The sequence below is a fragment of the Oncorhynchus mykiss genome, chromosome 8 (genome assembly GCF_057628025.1).
Source record: "Oncorhynchus mykiss isolate SJ-2025 chromosome 8, ASM5762802v1, whole genome shotgun sequence".
Taxonomy (NCBI): Eukaryota; Metazoa; Chordata; class Actinopteri; order Salmoniformes; family Salmonidae; genus Oncorhynchus; species Oncorhynchus mykiss.
Window position 1 is genome coordinate 5,100,401 of NC_143029.1, and position 17,100 is coordinate 5,117,500.

At 44.8% G+C, this 17,100-nt stretch overlaps 1 protein-coding gene and 1 long non-coding RNA gene across 5 annotated transcripts in view; one reads left to right on the top strand and one right to left on the bottom strand.

Annotated features, from left to right (window-relative positions):
* The first annotated feature begins 2,535 nt into the window (after positions 1 to 2,535).
* Positions 2,536 to 17,100, top strand: part of LOC110515018 (jun dimerization protein 2) — a 27,797-nt gene continuing 13,232 nt past the window's right edge. The window contains exons 1-3 of one of the 4 annotated variants that reach the window (XM_090242441.1): positions 2,536 to 3,573; positions 5,531 to 5,794; positions 6,065 to 6,122. The gene's annotated coding sequence lies outside the window, so the exon portion shown is untranslated. The remainder of the gene's footprint in view (positions 3,574 to 5,530; positions 5,795 to 6,064; positions 6,123 to 17,100) is intronic. The other 3 variants (XM_090242442.1, XM_036984596.2, XM_036984597.2) reach the window with 3 other exon arrangements.
* Positions 8,258 to 8,804, bottom strand: LOC149981373 (uncharacterized). Its single transcript, XR_016497569.1, has 3 exons — positions 8,683 to 8,804; positions 8,459 to 8,650; positions 8,258 to 8,302 (listed from the first exon to the last, which is right to left on the bottom strand). It is a non-coding gene; the product is annotated as an uncharacterized LOC149981373 (long non-coding RNA).

Here is a 17,100-nt window from a genome sequence, read left to right on the forward strand (position 1 = left end):
CTACAGGAAGAGAATTGCTTTATCTGTTTTTTGAAACCAGGTTTGCTGTTGATTTGAACAATATGAGATGGAAGGAAGTTCCATGCAATAAGGGCTCTATATAATACTGTACGCTTCCTTGAATTTGTTCTAGATTTGGGGACTGTGAAAAGACCCCTGGTGGCATGTCTGGTGGGATAAGTGTGTGTGTCAGAGCTGTGTGTAAGTTGACTATGCAAACAATTTGGGATTTTCAACACAATGTTTCTTATAAAAAGAAGAAGTGATGCAGTCAGTCTCTCCTCAACTCTCAACCGATAGAGACTGGGCATGCATAATATTTATATCAGCCCCTCTGATTACAGTGAAGAGCAAGACGTGCCGCTCTGTTCTGGTCCAGCTGCAGCTTAACTAGGTCTTTCCCTTGCAGAACTGGACCACAACGACTGGACAGTAATCAAGATGAGACAAAACCAGAGCCCGAGTTGGTCCAGAGTAGAGTGAGGAATGTAGGGTTCCGTTTGGGACGCAGGCTGGGCAATGATACCAAATGATACCAAATGATACCAAATGATACCAAATGTAATCACGTACGCCAGCCTTGATCATAGTGCAGAAAGCTATCAAAGACCCAACGATTCTAAAGTGGGCAAAGAAAAATGCAATATTTAAACACAGATTTTTATTTATGTCCTATTTTCTTTTTCAGCTCTAATTGAATGAAAATGGTTCCAGTAATGTTCCTGGTTTTGCAAGAGATGAGAGAATCTCTCGACACGGGTTCATATTACTTTGATTTGTCTCTACTGAGATTAAACAAATAATTGATATTAACTGGTGGAATTTTTTTGGGGGACTTCATTATGCTCAGTGTGGTATATTTTCACAGAAATGTCACTGTGAAAGGTTATTGTTTTTGTTGTACCCGAGGCCTTCTCTCCAGTGAGACCCCACAGTGCCAACTCGGCACACAGACCATGTAGTTTCCTCTACTGATTGCCATCTCTGTCTGTACTGCCTCCCTCCTCAGCCTCCTATCGAGCAGGGGATTTGTTGAAAGTCTTTGTCCACGCAGGAAGGCAGACAGACAGACAGACAGACAGACAGACAGACAGATAGACAGACAGTCAGACAGTCAGACAGACAGACAGACAGACAGGCAGGAAGGCAGACAGACTGACAGACAGACAGGCAGGCAGGAAGGCAGACAGACAGACAGACAGGCAGGTAGGCAGACAGACTGACAGACAGACAGACAGGCAGGCAGGAAGGCAGACAGACAGACAGACAGACAGACAGACAGACAGACAGACAGACAGACAGACAGACAGACAGACAGACAGACAGACAGACAGACAGACAGACAGGCAGGAAGGCAGACAGACAGACTGACAGACAGACAGGCAGGCAGGAAGGCAGACAGACAGGCAGGTAGGCAGACAGACTGACAGACAGGCAGGAAGGCAGACAGACAGACAGACAGGCAGGTAGGCAGACAGACTGACAGACAGGCAGGCAGGAAGGCAGACAGACAGACAGACAGACAGGCAGGTAGGCAGACAGACAGACAGACAGGCAGGCAGGAAGGCAGACAGACAGACAGGCAGGTAGGCAGACAGACTGACAGACAGACAGGCAGGCAGACAGACAGACAGACAGGGAGGAATCACAGAGCCTCAACTCCCTACATAATGGCACCCTATTCTCTACATAATGGCACCCTATTCCCTTTATAATGGCACCCTATTCCCTTTATAATGGCACCCTATTCTCTACATAATGGCACCCTATTCCCTTTATAATGGCACCCTATTCTCTATATAATGGCACCCTATTCCCTTTATAATGACACCCTATTCCCTTTATAATGGCACCCTATTCCCTTTATAATGACACCCTATTCCCTTTATAATGGCACCCTATTCCCTTTATAATGGCACCCTATTCCCTTTATAATGGCACCCTATTCCCTACATTATGTAGCGAATAGGGTGCCATTATGTAGAGAATAGGGTGCCATTATAAAGGGAATAGGGTGCCATTATGTAGAGAATAGGGTGCCATTATAAAGGGAATAGGGTGCCATTATGTAGAGAATAGGGTGCCATTATAAAGGGAATAGGGTGCCATTATAAAGGGAATAGGGTGCCATTATGTAGAGAATAGGGTGCCATTATAAAGGGAATAGGGTGCCATTATGTAGAGAATAGGGTGCCATTATGTAGAGAATAGGGTGCCATTTTTCACGCCACCTAGGAGTAAACTAGAGCCAAACAGGAAGGATGTAGACTATAGCCTTGACTCTCTCTCTCTCTCTCTCTCTCTCTCTCTCAAAAAAACCCCACTCAGGACCCCATTGTGAAATGCCTCCAATCCACCTCGACTTGTCATCTGTGTTTGGAGAGAGACTGTGACGCATAGACCCGACCTTCCTCAGAACCCCCCCCCCCCCCCCCTCCCCCCCTTCTCAGGAACTGGACGGTGAAACCAAATTAGAATCGCTAAAAAAAAACAGAGGAGGGGATATTTGTGGTAACGCAGCGGTTCAGATAGAAGCGCAGCTGCCTGTTCCTTCCAGGTGGACCACGGACGGTGGAGAGGGCATCATCATGATCTTGTTGGACTGGCTGTCTATCAATTCAAGTACCCACCCGTCTAATATATATTATCAAGAATGTCTAAATCAAGACCCAGACAGATACAATTTTTGCAAGTTTTTTAAGTCATGTCTTACATACAAGTACACTGTTCTTGATTGAGATTATAAGGGATAAATACTTCAGTAACTGATGCCAACAAAACATGGCGTATTTTATATTTGTAGTTCATCTGTTGATTACATTTACGTTGTATTTTGGCGACGCTTACAGTATCATAATTCATCTGAGAGAGCTGGCACACGGGGGTTAGTTCGCTAACTGTCAGACCATGCTCATGTCTCAGTCACTGTACAGGTAGACAGAGAAAAGTGAAAAAGACTCCGACTATAGGGAGCTACCACTGAGAGAAATGTTCAGAATTCCAGTACACCAAATAAGAGCAGCCTGTGCAACATACTGAACTGACTTCAAGATGAATTGACGGAGCATCCGATTACAACTCTAAATATATTAAATCGCTCTGTCGCTCTCGCGCTCTCCTTCTCTCTAGCACACGCGCGCGCGCGCACACACACACACACACACACACACACACACACACACACACACACACACACACACACACTAACTTTATTTTGTTTATGCTTTTCACATTTATATTTATAAACAAATAAGACATGTATGTTTATAGCCACAACTTGGCGTGGATGCACTGGGTCTCTCCAGTTTCCAAAACAGGCATCTGTAAGTTTCCTCGCACCAGAATGTTGTGTGTGTTTTTTTTTTGGTTGCTAGGGGTGGAGCGTTTTATTCAGGCCTGCCTGTATTTCTATCCATGCGTCTGGGACAAGCAAGTTCCGCATTCCCGAACCCTCCCAGTTTTTACCGATGACTATTTAAACGGGCTGACGCAAGGACTTTTAATATCAAAACCTATATCCGATTCACAAGTTACGGACACGTTATATCACCGCAGATTTTGGACCTAATACAGGTAAATTAACCTATTAATTTACCATTTCTGGTTTAAGTTACTAAACTTAGACGAACTCGATTAACTGTTTAGACATTATTTACACATGTTAAACTTTTTCTAATAGGTTTTAACTTATGTTTTTGTGTTTCATGATTGTTTTTAAAATATTTTTTTTTTACAATTGTATTATTTTACAACAATGTTATTTGACTAGTTTCGGCTTGCGATAGTGTAATGCACTAGACTAGACGCATTATTACATCACTTATATTGTAACTTTTTCTCATGGATTTTGCACAACAACTCTTTGTTGTTTTTCTTGGTACAACGTCTTTGATCAAACGGTACAAAGTAGCGAATGAATGTCGCTTGCAGCGTGCCTTGAACACTACTATAGAATAGATTGTTACGATGTAAGGAGGCGGTGAAAGTTAATATCAACCACAAGCAGTCCCCGCTGCGAGGTACCAACGTTATGTAACATTAAGAGGGCTATACACGCGACATTTGTGGTGCTATCAGCGGTATTTAGAACAGAAAGCAGAATTGGGGGGAAATATTCTTTCGTATGAGGGGAGAACGTTTTGTTTTAGTTTTCTTGGTGATTTTATTTGTGTTTGAAAAAGAAGTATGTAAAATGTATAGTATTGTTTCACATTGCTTTTTAGGCTACAGTCGCAGACTAGCAGCCCACTCAAGTTCACACAGACAGGCTGACATTTCCGTTTATGCATTTAGAAGTTAAATGGAAACTCACTGCCATGCTCGTGGCTAATAGCTCGATTATATGTTTATGAATTAAATTATTATCATCCTCATCATCCCTCTTCTTCCTCATCTCCATCATCTTCATCATTTAGAAAGTTAATAATACATATACAGTAACAGTCAAAAGTTCAGACACACCGACTCATTCAAGGGTTTTTTCTTAATTTTTTGACTATTTTCCACATTGCAGAATAATAGTGAAGACCTCACAACTATGAAATAACACATTTGGAACCAAGACAGTGTAAAAGAAGTCTAAATATATTTTACATTCATCAAAGTAGCCACTCTTTGCCTTGATGACAGTTTTGCACAACCTAGGCATTCTCTCAACCAGGTAGTCACCTGGAATGCATTTCAATTAACAGTTGTGCCTTGTTAAAAGTTAATTTGTGGAATTTCTTTCTTTCCTTAATGCGTTTGAGCCAATCAGTTGTTTTGTGACAAGGTAGGGGTGGTATACAGAAGATAGCCCTATTTGGACAAAGACCAAGTCCATATTATGGCAAGAACAGCTCAAATAAGCAAAGATAAACAACAGTCCATCATTACTTTAAGACATGAAGGTCAGTCAATCTAGAACATTTCAATAACTTTGAAAGTTTCTCCAAGTGCAGTCGCAAAAACCATCAAGCGATATGATGAAACTGGCTCTCATGAGGACCGCCACAGGAAAGGAAGACCCAGAGTTACCTCTGTTGCAGAGGATACGTTCATTAGAGTTACCAGTCTTAGAAATTACAGCCCAAATAAATGCTTCACAGAGTTCAAGTAGCAGACACGTCTCAACATCAACTGTTTAGAGGAGACTGCGTGAATCAGGCCGTTATGATCGAATTGTTGCAAAGAAACCACGACTCAAGGACACTAATAAGAATAATATACTTGCTTGGACCAATAAACATCAGCAATGGGCATTAAACCGATGGAAATCTGTCCTTTGGTCTGATTTGTCCAAATTTTAAAATTTTGGTTCCAACCGCAGTGTCTTTGAGAGACGCAGAGTAGGTGAACGAATGATCTCTGCATGTGTGGTTCCCACCGGGAAGCTTGGAGGAGGAGGAGGTGTGATGGTGTGGGGGTGCATTGCTGGTGATACTGTCTGTGATTTATTTAGAATTCAAGGCACACTTAACCAGCATGGCTACCACAGCATTCTGCAGCGATACGTTGGCGCTTAGTGGGACTCTCATTTATTCTTCAACAGGACAATGATCCAAAACACACCTTCAGGCTGTGTAGGGGTTATTTGACCAAGGAGAGTGCTGCATCAGATGACCTGGCCTCCACAATCCCCCGACCTCAACCCAATTGAGATGGTTTGGGATGAGTTGGACCGCAGAGTGAAGGAAAAGCAGCCAACAAGTGCTCAGCATATGTGGGAACTCCTTCAAGACTGTTGGAAAAGCATTCCTCATGAAGCTGGTTGAGAGAATACCAAGAGTGTGCAAAGCTGTCATCAAGGCAAAGGGTGGCTACTTTGAAGAATCTAAAATATAATGTTATTTTTTAACACTTTTCTTTGGTTACTACATGATTCCATATGTGTTATTTCATAGTTTTGATGTCTTCACTATTATTCTACAATGTAGAAAATAGTAAAAAAATAAATTAAGAAAAACCCTTGAATGAGTAGGTGTGTCCAAACTTTTGACTGGTACTGTATATCTGAAGTATGTTTCTTCTGTTTTGAAACATGTTATATGAGTTAAAATAACTATTATTCATATCTTCTGAACAGTGTCTAAAACATACCACCACCACCACCACCAGAAGGGGATTGCAAGTCCAACTTGTGAGTAAGTAGCCTATTCCATTATCATCGTCTTTAAGGAAATGATCCATCTGCTCCTTGTGAGATAACCTGTGTGTAATTACAGTGTGTTATAAGAGTCTGTTTACATTGGAGTTTTAGAGTTTACATTGCCTGGTTTCACAATGTTTTACGTGGTTGTTGGTGTTCCATCAGTGAAAGAAACTGGAAACAGCCTCAGTCACGGGATGCGTCTGAAATGGCACCCTGTTCCCTATCTCTCTCCCCCTATTCCGAAGGGAGCACCTATTCTCTATCTCTCTCCCCCTATTCCGAAGGGAGCACCCTATTCCCTATCTCTCTCCCCCTATTCCGAAGGGAGCACCCTATTCTCTATCTCTCTCCCCCTATTCCGAAGGGAGCACCCTATTCCCTATCTCTCTCCCCCTATTCCGAAGGGAGCACCCTATTCCCTATCTCTCTCTCCCTATTCCGAAGGGAGCACCCTATTCCCTATCTCTCTCCCCCTATTCCAAAGGGAGACCCTATTCCCTATATAGCACCCGATTCCCTATATAGCACTCGATTCCCTATATAGCACTCGATTCCCTATATAGCACCCGATTCCCTATATAGCACCCGATTCCCTATTTAGCACTCTATACCTTAATATAACTCTGTTTACCTTAATATAACTCCCTATACCTTAATATAACACCCTATACCTTAATATAACACCCTATACCTTAATATAGTACCCTATACCCTAATATAGCACCCTATACCCTTAGTCTGGTTAGGTTTACATCAATACCACCATCAATACCCCGGCCTAACTGCCCCCAGACTCTTCTACCATCAATACCCCGGCCTATCAGCCCCAGGCTCTTCTACCATCAATACCCCGGCCTATCAGCCCCAGACTCTTCTACCATCAATACCCCGGCCTATCAGCCCCAGACTCTTCTACCATCAATACCCCGGCCTATCAGCCACAGACTCTTCTACCATTAATACCCCGACCTAACAGCCCCAGAGTCTTCTACCATCAATACCCCGACCTAACAGCCCCAACTTAACCCCTGCTCTATTCTAACAACTCATTCCTTTGAATGAGTGTGTACAATTGAAAGAGTGTATGCCTTGTCTTAGTATGTGTACAGTATATATTAATTAGAGAGTGTTTCTATGAGTGTTTGTCTATATGCATGTCTATGAGTGTGTGTTGAGGGGTTTAAATGCCCCACTGTCTGCCTGTCTGCCTGCCTGCCTGCCCGGGTATATTGAACACTGCTGTGGATAAATGGGGAGGGTTGGCGAGCCGACAAGCTACTAGGGCCGACGGGACCCGGACTGAACATCCCTCTCTCTCTCTCTCTCTCTCTCTCTCTCTCTCTCTGTCTCTCTCTCTCTCTCTCTGTCTCTCTTTCTATCGCTGTCTCTCTCTCTCTCTCTCTCTCTCTCTGTCTCTCTCTCTCTCTCTCTGTCTCTCTTTCTATCGCTGTCTCTCTCTCTCTCTCTCTCTCTCTCTGTCTCTCTCTCTCTCTCTCTGTCTCTCTTTCTATCGCTGTCTCTCTCTCTCTCTCTCTGTCTCTCTCTCTCTCTCTGTCTCTCTTTCTATCGCTCTCTCTCTCTCTCTCTCTCTCTCTCTCTCTCTCTCGCTCTCTCTCTCTCTCTCTCTCTCTCTCTCTCTCTCGCTCTCTCTCTCTCGCTCTCTCTCTCTCTCTCTCTCTCTCTCTGTCTCTCTTTCTATCGCTGTCTCTCTTCCTCTCGGTCTCACACTCTCTGTCTCTCTCTCTTTCTTTCTCTGTCTCTCCTCCTCTCGGTCTCTCTCTCTCTCTCTCTTTCTCTCTCTCTGTCTGTCTCTCTCTCTGGGTTTATTTTAAGTAGAAATGCCTTCCAGTGCCTTTCTCTTGGGAGAGATGGTTGCCAGGCTGCCTGCCTGCGTCCTCCCTGCTCCCTCCCCTACATTAATGCATTGCAGCTATCCACACAACAACTAAACCTAGCTAACAGCTAGCCACACAACAACGAGACCTAGTTAACAGCTATCCACACAACTACTACACCTAGTTAACAGCTAGCCACACAACAACTAGACCTAGCTAACAGCTATCCACACAACAACTAGACCTAGCTAACAGCTATCCACACAACAACTAGACCTAGTTAACAGCTACCCACACAACAACTAGACCTAGTTAACAGCTATCCACACAACTGGACCTAGCTAACAGCTGCCACACAACAACTAGACCTAGTTAACAGCTATCCACACAACAACTAGACCTAGTTAACAGCTATCCACACAACAACTAGACCTAGTTAACAGCTATCCACACAACTGGACCTAGCTAACAGCTAGCCACACAACAACTAGACCTAGTTAACAGCTATCCACACAACAACTAGACCTAGTTAACAGCTATCCACACAACAACTAGACCTAGTTAACAGCTTGCCACACAACAACTAGACCTAGCTAACAGCTACCCACACAACAACTAGACCTAGTTAACAGCTATCCACACAACAACTAGACCTAGCTAACAGCTACCCACACAACAACTAGACCTAGTTAACAGCTATCCACACAACAACTAGACCTAGCTAACAGCTACCCACACAACAAATAGACCTAGCAAACAGCTACCCACACAACAACTAAACCTAGCTAACAGCTACCCACACAACAACTAGACCTAGCTAACAGCTACCCACACAACAACTAGACCTAGCTAACAGCTACCCACACAACAAATAGACCTAGCTAACAGCTATCCACACAACAAATAGACCTAGCTAACAGCTATCCACACAACAACTAGAGTAGGAGCAGATCCTTGCCTAGTGCTATAGGTACATGGCAGTGTGTTTTCTTAGTCTCTTAAGTCAATCCACATGTCATGTATAAACATTGGACGGAGGCTGAGACGTTTCTAACCTAGATGGACAGTATGGAAGTGCACACCCAGAAGTGAAAGGGTGTAACCTAAAAAAAATAAAGAAACATTTTTAAATGTATGCAGTCGCTGGAACAAACGTATTTTATAGAAAAAGACAGAAAGCCATTGAGAGGTCATGAAACGCCCCGAGACAGAAGCAACAGTCAGAGAACTATATCACTTCCAGATGTCACAATTCTTTTGTGAAGCGAAACAAATTATATCTCCCTCTCCAACAGCGATTTATATATTATGTATATATATATATTTACACATGCTGCTATTGTGTTGTGACATTATCTGATGTGTGACTATGGCAGTGTCCCAATCGGCACCCTCTATTCACCTACATATTGCACTACAGGTCACATAGGGCTGGTCAAAGAAAGGCCCCATAGGGCCCTAGTCAAGAAAAGGCCCCATAGGGCCCTGGTTAAGAAAAGGCCCCATAGGGCCCTGGTTAAGAAAAGGCCCCATAGGGCCCTGGGTAAGAGTAGTTCACTATGTGAGAATAGGGTGCCATTTTTGGACTTAGACATTGACTTATGTTTGCTGTAACTGACCACACCACTCTGGTTAGAGAGGGGAGGAGGAGGAGAGAGGAGAGGAAGGGAGAGGAGAGGAGGGGAGAGGAAGGGAGAAGAGAGGAGGAGAGGAGAGGAAGGGAGAGGAGAGGAAGGGAGAGGAGGAGGAGAGGAGAGGAGGAGGAGAGGAGGAGGAGAGGAGGAGGAGGAGAGGAAGGGAGAGGAGAGGAGGAGGAGAGGAAGGGAGAGGAGAGGAAGGGAGAGGAGAGGAGAGGGAGAGGAGAGGAGGAGAGGAGGAGGAGGAGAGAGGAGGAGAGGAGAGAGGAGAGGGGAGGAGAGGAGAGAGGAGAGGAAGGGAGAGGAGAGGAAGGGAGAGGAGAGGAGGAGGAGAGGAGGAGGAGAGAGGAGAGGAGGGGAGGAGAGAGGAGAGGAAGGGTGAGGAGAGGAAGGGAGAGGAGAGGGGAGGAGGAGGAGAGAGGAGAGGAAGGGAAGGGAGAGGAGAGGAGGGGAGGAGGGGAGGGGGAGAGGAGGAGGAGGGGAGAGAGGAGGGGAGAGGAGGAGGGAAGGAGGAGAAGAAGGGAGAGGAGAGGAAGGGAGAGGAGGTGAGGAGGAGGGGAGAAAGGAGGGGAGGAGGAGGTGAGGAGGAGAGGAGGAGGGGAGGGGAGAGGAGAGGAGAGGAGAGGCGAGGAAGGGAGGGGAGGGGAGGGGAGAGGAGAGGAGGGGAGGGGAGGAGGGGGGAGGAGGGGAGAGGGGAGAGGGGAGAGGAGAGGCTGTTGGCCAATGTTTCGCTAGCTGTTGGCCAATGTGTTAATTTCTAGCATTGCTGGAAAAGCCAAGGTTATGTGGTATAGGCGTACAGGGAACTCCATGCATTCTTGTACTGCAGCGCCTTGGTTCTGGTTAGTTCATACTTGAATGCAGCTCCTCCGTGGTTATTAACGGATGCTGGATGGATGATCACCCTGGATGATGATGGATGATCACCCTGGATGATGATGGATGATCACCCTGGATGATGAATGATGGATGATCACCCTGGATGATGAATGATAGATGATCACCCTGGACGATGAAGTACCTATCTTGGATATTAACCCATCCTGAAGTCTCTTACATGATGTCATCATGATCTGTTCCAGACATTTACACTATAATTAATAATACCAATCCCTTCTACCTCCCTACCACATAGCCAGGCTAACATTTGGTTAATGATAGCTAATGATAGCTAATGATAGCTAATGATATCTAATGATATCTAATGATAGCTAATGATAGCTAATGATAAGCTAATGATATCTAATGATAGCTAGCTAACGACTGTCATAGCCTCAGATTCATTGATGTTGTTGGGGGTTCTTTCCCCTCTTCATTGATATACAGTAGCCTGGTCGCAGAACGGTTTGCGCCGTCTTGACAACTCATACGTGGCAATACAAACAGGTCTGGGATCAGGCTTAAATTTGGTAATGAATATTATGGAAATGTTTAGTCATAGTGAACACGTTTTTTGAGAGGCTGGTTTCTCAACGCTGGGCCTGCCAGAGGAAGGGAGCATGCTGAGTGCACATCAAGCCTGATGAGGCCGTTAGAAGAAGGAGAAATGAAAGCGGTGGGCTGAGATCCTGTTTTCTCTTCTCACACGTTTCTATGAGTTGAATGACTCAATATGAACAGCAGCAGAGCAGATAAGAGCAGAGAACAGCACTACACTACACTGTCCTACACGACACTGTCCTACACTGCCCTACACTACACGGTCCTACACTACACTGTCCTACATTACACTACGCTGCCCTACACTACACTACACTGTCCTACACTACACTGTCCTACATTACACTACACTACACTGTCCTACACTACACTACACTGTCCTACATTACACTACACTGCCCTACACTACACTACACTACACTGTCCTACACTGCACTACACTGTCCTACACTACACTGTCCTACACTGCCCTACACTACACTGTCCTACTGTACACTACACGGTCCTACACTACACTACACTGTCCTACACTGCCCTACACTACACTGTCCTACAGTACACTACACGGTCCTACACTACACTACACTGTCCTACATTAAACTACACTGCCCTACACTACACTACACTACACTACACTGTCCTACACTACACTGTCCTACATTACACTACACTGTCCTACATTACACTACACTGCCCTACACTACACTACACTGTCCTACACTACACTGTCCTACATTACACTACACTGTCCTACATTACACTACACTGCCCTACACTACACTACACTGTCCTACACTACACTACACTACACTGTCCTACACTGCAGTACACTATCCTGCATTACACTACACTGTCCTACACTATACTGTCCTACACTACACTGTCCTACACTACACTGTCCTACAGTACACTACACTGTCCTACACTACACTACACTGTCCTACATTACACTACACTACACTGTCCTACATTACACTACACTGCCCTACACTACACTGTCCTACACTGCCCTACACTACACTGTCCTACACTGCCCTACACTACACTGTCCTACAGTACACTACACTGTCCTACAGTACACTACACTGTCCTACATTACACTACACTACACTGTCCTACACTACACTACACTGTCCTACACTACACTACACTGTCCTACACTACACTACACTGTCCTACACTACACTGTCCTACACTACACTGTCCTACATTACACTACACTGTCCTACACTACACTACACTGTCCTACACTACACTGTCCTACACTACACTACACTGTCCTACACTACACTGTCCTACATTACACTACACTGTCCTACACTACACTACACTGTCCTACACTACACTACACTGTCCTACACTACACTGTCCTACACTACACTACACTGTCCTACACTACACTGTCCTACATTACACTACACTGTCCTACACTACACTACACTGTCCTACACTACACTGTCCTACATTACACTACACTGTCCTACACTGCACTACACTGTCCTACACTACACTGCCCTACACTACACTACACTGTCCTACATTACACTACACTGTTCTACACTGCACTACACTATCCTGCATTACACTACACTGTCCTACACTACACTGTCCTACATTACACTACACTGTCCTACATTACACTACACTGTCCTACACTGCACTACACTATCCTGCATTACACTACACTGTCCTACACTACACTGTTCTACACTACACTACACTGTCCTACACTACACTACACTGTCTTACATTACACTACACTGTCCTACACTACACTACACTGTCCTACACTACACTGTCCTACATTACACTACACTGCCCTTCCTACACTACACTGTCCTCCACTACACTACACTACACTGTCCTACACTACACTACACAGTCCTACACTACACTACACTGTCCTACACTACACTACACAGTCCTACACTATACTGTCCTACACTACACTGTCCTACATTACACTACACTGCCCTACACTACACTACACTGTCCTACACTACACTACACAGTCCTACACTATACTATCCTACACTACACTGTCCTACATTACACTACACTGCCCTACATTACACTACACTGTCCTACACTACACTGTCCTACATTACACTACACTGCCCTTCCTACACTACACTGTCCTCCACTACATTACACTACACTGTCCTACATTACACTACACTGCCCTACACTACACTACACTGTCCTACACTACACTGTCCTACATTACACTACACTGTCCTACACTACACTACACTGTCCTACACTACACTGTCCTATATTACACTACACTGCCCTACACTACACTACACTGTCCTACACTACACTGTCCTACATTACACTACACTGTCCTACATTACACTACACAGCCCTACACTACACTACACTGTCCTATATTACACTACACTGCCCTACACTACACTACACTGTCCTATATTACACTACACTGTCCTACACTACACTACACAGTCCTACACTACACTACACTGTCCTACACTACACAATGATCTATTTAACCAATAAGATCAGAGGGGGTGGTGGGTGGTGGTATATGGCCAATATACCACGGCTAAGGGCTGTTAGGCACGATGCAACATGGCGTACAGCCCTTAACTGTGGTATGTTGGTCATATACCACCAACCCCCCCCAAGGTGCCTTATTGCTGTCATAAACCGGTTACCAAGGTAATAAGAGCAGTAAACAAGTCATTTGTGTATACACTATTCAGGACTCGAACGACACAATTTATATTAATCTTGACATACAAGTTGACATACAGTTGACATACAAGTTATCATACAAGTTATCATATTTGTACATTTTGTAGAGAAGTGTTGATTCATTGAAGTGAAGTGTTTAAACTTGTTTTAAATGTTAAACTATTATTCAAGCTGAACTAGTGCCAATGTTGACTAATTACAGTGGTTCTGTCTGTATTCTTTTTTTAAATTTAACCTTTATTTAAACTAGGCAAGTCAGTTTAAGAACAAATTCTTATTTTCAACGACGGCCCAGGAACAGTGGGTTAACTGGTCTAGGAACAGTGGGTTAACTGGTCTAGGAACAGTGGGTTAACTGGTCTAGGAACAGTGGGTTAACTGGTCTGGGAACAGTGGGTTAACTGGTCTAGGAACAGTGGGTTAACTGGTCTAGGAACAGTGGGTTAACTGGTCTAGGAACAGTGGGTTAACTGGTCTAGGAACAGTGGGTTAACTGGTCTAGGAACAGTGGGTTAACTGTCTTGTTCATGGGGCAGAACGACAGATTTGTACCTTGTCAGCTCGGGGATTCGATCCAGAAACCTTTTGGTTACTGGCTCAACGCTCTGACCACTAGGCTACCCTGCTGCCCTAAAAGACAGATAGTGTTGTATTCTCAAAACAACATTTTCATTTTGTCTAGTTGTAAGATGAGAAATCTATTTGATTTGATTGTCACTCTTTCTCAGTATATCAGCTATCTGAACCCATTCTGTTGCTCATCATATAGCATGCATCACCAATGAGGCATTATGTACATGTTGAGCTAATGTTGTCAATTTAAAGTTTTATCAGTAGACAAAGTATTCCAGATTCCAGATTTTGTACATTCCTTTTAAGTTCTGACATATAAAAGGGTTTAGTACAAATCCAACCCTTGCAATTTAGGTACGGTATGAAAATAAGGAGATGACAATTAGGCTATAGGAGATGAGCATTCCAGTTAACATATATTATGAGGTAAATGTTATTTTATTATTTTTTTTTAGCAATGTTGCTTGCAAAAAGGTTGCAGTTGTTCCCATAGTAGATAGTAGACCAGGGGTATTCAACTCTGACCCTACCAGGTCCAGAGCCTGATGGTTCTCTGTTCTACCTGATCATTAATTACATCCACCTGGTGACCCAGGTTTAAATCAGTCCCCGATTGGAGGGGAATCCCCTACCTGATGTCCCAGGTCTAAATCAGTCCCTGATTAGAGGGGAATCACCCACCTGGTGTCCCAGGTCTAAATCAGTCCCTGATTAGAGGGGAATCCCCCACCTGGTGTCCCAGGTCTAAATCAGGCCCTGATTAGAGGGGAATCACCCACCTGGTGTCCCAGGTCTAAATCAGTCCCTGATTAGAGGGGAATCACCCACCTGGTGTCCCAGGTCTAAATCAGTCCCTGATTAGAGGGGAATCACCCACCTGGTGTCCCAGGTCTAAATCAGTCCCTGATTAGAGGGGGACATTTTTTTTTTTAAAGGAGTGGAAATCACTTCGAGGTCCAGAGTTGAGGGGAGATTTCTTTTTTTGTACTTATTTAATTGAACCTTTAATTTAACTTGGCAAGTCAGTTACGAACAAATTCTTATCTTCAATGACGGCCTAGGAACAGTGGGTTTAACTGCCTTGTTCAGGGGAAGAACGACACATTTTGACCTTGTCAGCTCGGGGATTCGCTCTAACCACAACGCTCTAACCACTAGGCTACCTGCCGCCCCAGATAGACAGTGCATGGTTGCTCTATGTCGGCCTACCACTGACCCTGTATAAGCTAGATACTGGGCTCACAGCCAAACCTTTTTAAGTCAATAATATGCTGTTTTTATTAAGATGTTGGCTTTTATAATTGTGAGGTAAAATTGAACTAGCTAGTAGCTAACAGTAGCTAGTTGTACCTAAGTAGTTTACAAGATTAGCTGACTTTTCTCAAAACGACCCTCGTTGTGACTAGCTGCTTCCTGTCACTGGTGCCGTTCCTTATTACACTGTAGCTCCTACGACACTCATTTGGTGTCCCAAGCAAAAGGCATTTTATTGGTTTGACGTGTTGTGAGGTTGAGTTCCCAACCTTTCTTCAGCTGATGTCTGCCATGGGAAGCGACGAGGCTAATCAACGTGAGGTACAGACTGACCAGGTGAATCCAGGTGAAAGATATGATCCCTTAATGATGTCACTTGTTAAATCCACTTCAGTCAGTGTCGATGAAACGGGAGGAGACGGGGTTAAATAATTATTTTTATGCCTTGAGACAATTGAGAAATCGATTGAGTATGTGTGCCATTCAGAGGGTGAATGGGCAAGACCAAATATTGGAATGTCTTTGAACGGGGTATGGGTGTATGTGCCTGGCATATTGGTTTGAGTGTGCCAAGAACTGCAACGCTGCTGGGTTTTTCAACAGTTTCCCGTGTGTATCAAGAAAGGCCCACCACCCAAAGGACATGTAACCAATTTAACAAATCTGTGGGAAGCATTGGAGTCACCATGGGCCAGCATCCCTGTGGAATTCTTTCCACACCTTGTAGAGTTCATGCCCTGACGACTGGTACATGTGCCTGACTGCACACACACTTACGTATGCAGGCAGACAGACAGGCAGGCAGGCAGGCAGGCAGACAGACAGGCAGGCAGGCAGGCAGGCAGGCAGACAGGCACACAGGCAGGCACGCTCACGCACACACATACACACACCCACGTGTCATATTTGATTGATCTTGTGCGTGTGCTCGCAGGACAGGACCTGCCTTGAGTGCAGTTCTATTTCCTAACTAATACATGCCATTTCCTCTCACACCCGGACTGTGCTGTGTGTTTGGCTTCTCCTGAGGCCACTTCCACTAGGCAGTGCAGTGCCCTGCCCTGTTCTGCTCTACTCTACCCTGCTCTGCTCGACCCGGCCCTGTTCTGCTCTGCCCTGCTCTACCCTGTTCTGCTCTACCCTGTTCTGCTCTGCCCTGTTCTGCTCTGCCCTGTTCTGCTCTACCCTGTTCTGCTCTACCCTGTTCTGCTCTGCTCTACCCTGTTCTGCTCTGCCCTGCTCTACCCTGTTCTGTTCTACCCTGTTCTGCTCTACCCTGTTCTGCTCTGCCCTGTTCTGCTCTGCTCGACCCTGTTCTGCTCGACCCTGTTCTGCTCGACCCTGTTCTGCTCTACCCTGTTCTGCTCTACCCTGTTCTGCTCTACCCTGTTCTACTCTGCTCTACCCTGTTCTGCTCTACCTTGTTCTGTGTGGCTGTCTTTGTCTGTCTGGTCTGGGTACAGTACGTCTGCTGTGTGTGTGTGTGTGCGCTAGCGGGCGCGTGTGTGTGTGT